The sequence below is a fragment of the Pocillopora verrucosa genome, chromosome 3 (assembly GCF_036669915.1).
Source record: "Pocillopora verrucosa isolate sample1 chromosome 3, ASM3666991v2, whole genome shotgun sequence".
Lineage (NCBI taxonomy): Eukaryota > Metazoa > Cnidaria > Anthozoa > Scleractinia > Pocilloporidae > Pocillopora > Pocillopora verrucosa.
This window is the reverse complement of record NC_089314.1, coordinates 2,695,308-2,701,657: the sequence shown is the minus strand read 5'-3', so window position 1 is coordinate 2,701,657 and position 6,350 is coordinate 2,695,308. Positions and strand designations below refer to the sequence as shown.

General features: G+C 35.7%; 1 pseudogene; it reads right to left on the bottom strand.

Annotated features, from left to right (window-relative positions):
• Positions 1–4,722: 4,722 nt before the first annotated feature.
• LOC136279334 (melatonin-related receptor-like) lies at positions 4,723–6,350 on the bottom strand (annotated as a pseudogene).

Genomic DNA, 6,350 nt, shown 5'->3' with positions numbered 1-6,350 from the left:
GTTTTAACCTTGTGCAGTTGTGTTGTCTCCCGTTGCAATCAACGGATACTTTTTTTAATCTGCCACAGATATAAGCTATCCATATACTCAGTACATGCAATGAGCTTTTTGTTTATGTTGGCGCAAGCAACTGCTTACAATTTATTCAAATTAGACGGTGACAGTATTAATGACAAGATATCGTTTGAAGATAAATTTAAGGCGACAAACCTGATTTCTCTATTTCTTTGTTCCTGGTTTGCTATTTTGTGATTACAATCATAATCATCGTTTTCTTCATCATTGTTAATATTATCATTATTGTCATAATTGTCCTTAACACTAGTCTGCCGAAAAGTTTTACTGGTTCGTTTCCATATTTACTTCTTATGAAGCTTGGATCGAACATATGAGCTGAAGGCGCCAATTCATATTACTTCTAGTATCCTCATATTTTTCCTGTTACAGAGGGCGTTAATTTGCATAAATAATTTAAGTTTGAAATTGAAGATCATTTATAGGGCTTCCTTCAAACTTTTGTCGCCTAAATAAATTATTTTAGTAATTGAAAGTTTCGCTTGAATTGAAATCGATCGAAAAATTAGGCTGTCCATGCAAGCTTTCAAGCTAAATTTTGAAAATTCTCCTTTCTTTCAACAAATCTTGAACAATGCATATGGGCTCAAAAAGATGTATTTTGACAACGTTTGAATAAATTTGAATGAAGAAAAATAAAATTGGATTATAAAAAAGACAGTCATCATTTATTGCCTTCGGTTGGGGTATCATTTAGGGAAGTGTCAAAATATGTCATTCTATTTCTGAAACTCTTTTGCGTTTTCAGTCAACCCTGAATTCAGTGTGAATAGATAGAAACATGAATAAATGAAAGCTTTATTAACCAGTTTAAAGTTAGAAGCAATCTTTTTATTGAATAGTCGTCGTATCTTCCCTTACTTAATAAAACTGTTTTTATAGAGGGTCCATGTAACTTCCAGCGTTCATACACAGAATCGAGCGAGATGTTCCTAAAGCCGGTCAGACCGTTGTGTTATCAAGCTTTATAAATAAACGAGGTTGGTCAAAAACCTATCGTTTATCGCACGGTAACCCAGAGAAATATGAAACAATATGTTTTGTTTTAAGTTTATTTTATAAAAGCAATAAACCACACTTTCTGTCGGTTTACCAGCATAATACCCCACTCGGAACGTTGTGAAAACACTCGAAAAGTTGTTAATCCCAAGTAAGAGGCGAGTGATTCACAATTTTTTCCAGTAACACGGTTCTCGAAATATTTTAAGTTGGTTATTAATTTGGTAAAACGATTGAAAGTGCGGTGTGTTGCTTAATGACTTTCCGAAAAGATGGCGAGAGCAATTGATAAATAAATGTACATGTGGAGTTTTACTTCTCTACTCGAGAAAGAGATAAGATTACTTCACTCCCTGTTTCCCACGCCAAAAATATTTGAAGAAAAATAATCATCTGATAAGGTCACGAATGTGCTGCTGAATTTATCTGTGGCGCCGTTAGTTTTCAACTTTGTCTCACGATAAGAATCAGAGAGCTTGACCAAATTTCTCAAAATGGTTTGTGAAGAACTCTAAAGCTCTCATTTTATTTGCTTCAAGGAACAGCTGGCTGCGAGTTAGTCGCGTATTTCGAATTTTCTTATGCGAGGAGTTTGTGACAATTTTGTGTAGTGTCCCCGATCCAAGCAAAAGTTTAAGCATTCAGTGATAATTCTAATTAGACCTAGCGAAAGCTTTACCTTACGCTGAGATTCGATGAAAACAAGTCAGACCACAGAAGAATATGGGACGGTATCTATAATAGCTCAACGCGGTGAAACTTCCTTGCAAGGTTGGAATTATTGTCTCTCTATCAGTCTTTACCCGTCACAGTGCAGAGAGTGTGGCTTTTTTTAGAGCTAAAAATTAGGTTTAAAAAGCGAAAAACGGATTACTTGAGATATTATCTGTAACTAACCTTAATTCCACAGGAAAATTTACCCAAAACGGTATTGAAGAGGCTAATTAATACTTGTTTCCAAATTCACGATTGCCTAATCCAAATTGAGGCTCTTCTTAGTGCAAAAGGCCTTTTTCCTTTTAAATACCACAATTTCTGTTCATTTCTATAACCTTTCCATGCCTATACCCATTTTGAGGTAACAGCGGAGGGGCCAAGAACGTTTGATGTATTTTTAACTTCCTCATAGTGACGTCTGCAAGACACACAATTGCCGAAAACAAATGCGAGAAAGACTGAAAAATCTTTATGTTTGACTATGATTTCAAGAAAAAATATTTTTTTATTCTCCCGAATTACATATAAGTTTGCCGTTTTCGAAATACTTCGTCTTTTTCATTGAAAGATAACCCCAGAAAATTACTCTTTCCTTACGTAAGCTTGATTGCGTATTTTCATCAGCATTTTTATTAATTACATATCTGACCTATTGTCACGTGTAACTTGTAGCAGGTGGTAAGTTGAAAGGCGAGGTATTAAAAACGAATGAATTGTTTATTATTCGGCATAGCCCTCAAGCTCTTGAAAAAACTGTCATTTTGCTAGAAAAACACTGAAGTTGTTAAAATTCAGCTGGTCCGACTGATAAATGCAAACTGTCAACTGCAGTGTTTAACAAAGATTTCTAACTTGAGAAAAACGGTAACTTCATATTTGTAAATAAGGATTATGTATGACTTGACTCAGTCAATTAGCATTTCATCATATGATCATGAATAACTTTTGAATATTTCGAAAAGCTGGTGTTTACTCAAATAGGACGCGAAGCCTGGCGTGCGCGGGGATAACCACAAAAAAAAATATTCTACGATAAAAATTCTTCCTTTCCTTCTTCGAGTCAGAGCAGGAAATTGCGATTCATCGAAGGGCGTGGCTTATTTGCTCACTACTGTCCTTCAGTTTATGTTTTTGTCCGCTTATCTTTCACGAACACGTGAAGTGAAACAAGTTTTCTTCATCTCTATTGTATCATAGCTGTCAAGGAGTGGCATACTTGTGAAAATGTCATGTATTTGTCAAATTACAAATGCTAATGTTGCGCCGAATACGAGACTTTTGTGTGTAGGTTATATGTCGTTGGTTATCTCGTAATTTTGTGAATATTAAATTTGCTTGCTTGGACACCGCACCTATCAAGCCTAACAATGTAGAGAACAGCTTAAATATCTTTGTAATCAATCTTCCTTACTAAACGAATTTTATCTAGGTTTGGGGAGACAATTGTTCCATTAAAAGTCACGCAAAAATTTCTGATTTACATAATTTTTTTTTCATGAGATAAAATTAGTTCAAGACACAATCTCACTCAATAGAAGCAGCAAAATACCGTCTTATATAGCGTCCTTTGTCATAAAAATGTCCCTAGGTAAAGAAAATTTCATGAGATAAATTTATTTCAAGACCCAAGCTCACACCTAGACAAAATAAGTAGAAGCGGCAACATGTCGTCTCCAATAGCGTCCTTTGTCATAAAAATGTCACGGGTAAGGCGGCGCGTCATAATATCAACATTTTCCTGAGTGCGTGAAAGGAGTAATTTTCTTTTTCTGAATCATGACTGAATTGACTTTAAATTTTCTAATGGCCGACGATCCTTGAGGGACTCACAAAAGTTTCCTACGCGTAGCTATCTTAAAAATGGACGCATGAATACTAATACCACATTTTGAGGCCGATAAAGTGCAACTTAATCTTTTATTTATGTCAAATTACTTATTTCATGTGGAAATTATCCCTTTTAGTATATTTACTTACTCATAGAGCCTCACTATCCGATGGATAGGGGCCAGAGTTTAAAGCCCTTGTCACTCAACGATTAAAAAAGATGCTTGAGGTTCTAATATAACACTTGAAATTTTAACTGCTATTAGGAAATCATGATTAGATTAGTGATAATGATTTTTGAGGAGCCGTTTATTCATTCCAATGATTATGAGTTTATTTACATCTGTCGACTTCAAGTTTAGCACAATGAATTATAAGTCAGCGATAACTTAAATATTATGGAGAGTTCAGTTTCTCAGTTCTCCGTTTCTGAATTTCATCACACTGAATCCCTTTTAATAAAACATTTTTTGCTGGTGTGAATGGGGTTTTATCAAAGGTGCGCATTCATATATTTTCCTATACGTAGAAATTACCAGGGCCCAGTTGTTCGAAGGCCGATTAGCGCTAACCCAGGGTTAGATTTTAATCTGGGTTTCTTTATTCCTTTACTCTAAAGCCTTTTTGGGAAAATTTCCAGTGTTCTTTTTAAAGCATCAAATAGTCATACTCTAGACAAAAAGAATTCGACTGAATTTTCTTTTAAAGCTTTTAGATCTGAAATCGGATTTCACACTAACCCTGGGTTATCTTAACCCAGCTTTGAACAACCCGGCCCTGGTTCTGTTTTTTTTTCCTATGGGAAGGGAGGGTGTTGGTGGTTTCTGTTCTGATACAGTGTATATAGGATTAAAAATTTTCCTTTGAAGAGATCTGGCATACGAGGAAAATAATGTACCAACTTACTGTATTCTGATATGTTTGTACTAATTCGACAATTATAGCTGGAAATATCATGAACATTTCTCCGAAACATTACACAAGTTACGTTCCCTTCTACTTTTAGCTGATAGGATGTTATATTAGAAACTTTGAAAATCTACAAGACTTGTACGTTCGCTTCGCCCTCATGTTTTGCAATTTCCTTTTCATTAATTAAGGCAGCTACATTTCGCAGATCTCTTGCCTTTTCACGGTGACAACGAGAAGGTTCTGAAATTGCTTTCGAAATGCACTAAAATAGTAGAGGAAAGTTGATAGCAAAACTGCAATTCTTGCGCAGGTTTCAAAGGAAAATCGAAACCAGAGAGTGAGTGCCCACATTGGTATCCAGCAACAAAAAAAGCCTGCGGCCACGTATAACAGTACCCGATTAATGTTTATTTCTTTCAATGAGTTGGTTACTGAACCATTTTCAGTCCTGTTCTGTGGCCACGAGACTACATTATGTTGATGCTCATTGGTTTTGAGAAATATCTTGTAATAACTGAAAATACCGATACTTAATGGTAAAACAAGAAGCAATCCGACAGCGATACAATAATGAAAGATTTGACTCTCTCTACTTGGGTAAGTAGAGGAGCACATTGCATAACTTCGAATAAATTTTTGCCGAATTTGTGACTCGGGCAATGAACAGGTCAAGTGCTTGGGAAAGCCACAAGCAACTCAATCATATCTTAGATCTGCGGGGCGAAAAAATCTACTTGTAGTGGTTCGTCTTCACAATTTTTACACATACACACACACTTTATTAATTTACGATTAAATTTTACAGAAAAGGGCATGCCCGCAACTAGCAAAGGCTAATCTAGGCAGGCCATGCCTTAATAACCGAACTACAAAGATATGTTAAAAACAGAACTAAAAAGTAGAAGGCAAAGAGACAGTATTAAGTAACAACAAGAAAAAACCGTTACATTGACCTAATTTAAAATATTAAAGGTACAGCTACTGTTTACAAAAATAGTCAGGACAGATCAGGAGAAGTATTACCAGGATTCTACATTTTGTAAAATCTCATATAAATCTTTTTAAGAGTCTTGGGAACGTAATATGTTGAATAAAATTTGTTCGAGTTTTCTTTTAAACGCATTTTTGGAAAGATTTCTTAATGCTTGAGTTATTACATTCCACACTTTTACTCCTATTCGAGATAAGGAATTCGCTTGAACGGATAGCCTAGAAGGTTTGAAATAGAAGTTATTAGAGGCAGAAGAACGTGTATTGTAAGAATGAACATTAGATATATCTTAAAATAGATCTGAAATAGCGAAGAGCTCGTTTCTGCAACTTTAGGAGCTTGTCAAGGTAAGATTTACAAGCCTGATCCCATGCTGTCAGACCGTATGTTGGGTAAGGAGCTGAAGAGCTTGGTATATATTTAAGAGGGTATGCGTTGACAGAAAGTGTCGTAATTTTTCGATTAATCCTACGGTTCTGCTTACTTTAATGATTATCGGTTGAACGCGATCAAACCATGAGTTGCCAAGGTCACGTCAGTGCTGAATATACCAACAAAACCTTGATTTTGGTATATGGAATCAATTAACTTCCACCTTCCAATAATCAGTTACAGAGGCTAAAGGCATTACCGCTGTTTCACATAGCAGATCGCTGACTGCTAAAACAATGATATAGAGGTTGGTAGTTGATTGCAGTTTTGTGTTTCTGTATGCTACTATACAAACCAGACCGTTTCCAATGATGTTTGTGACGCTCAAAGCAACACATACACTCGCTTCAGTTATGACAGCAGCAAAGCTTCGTATTGGTAGCTCTAGGTCTGACAT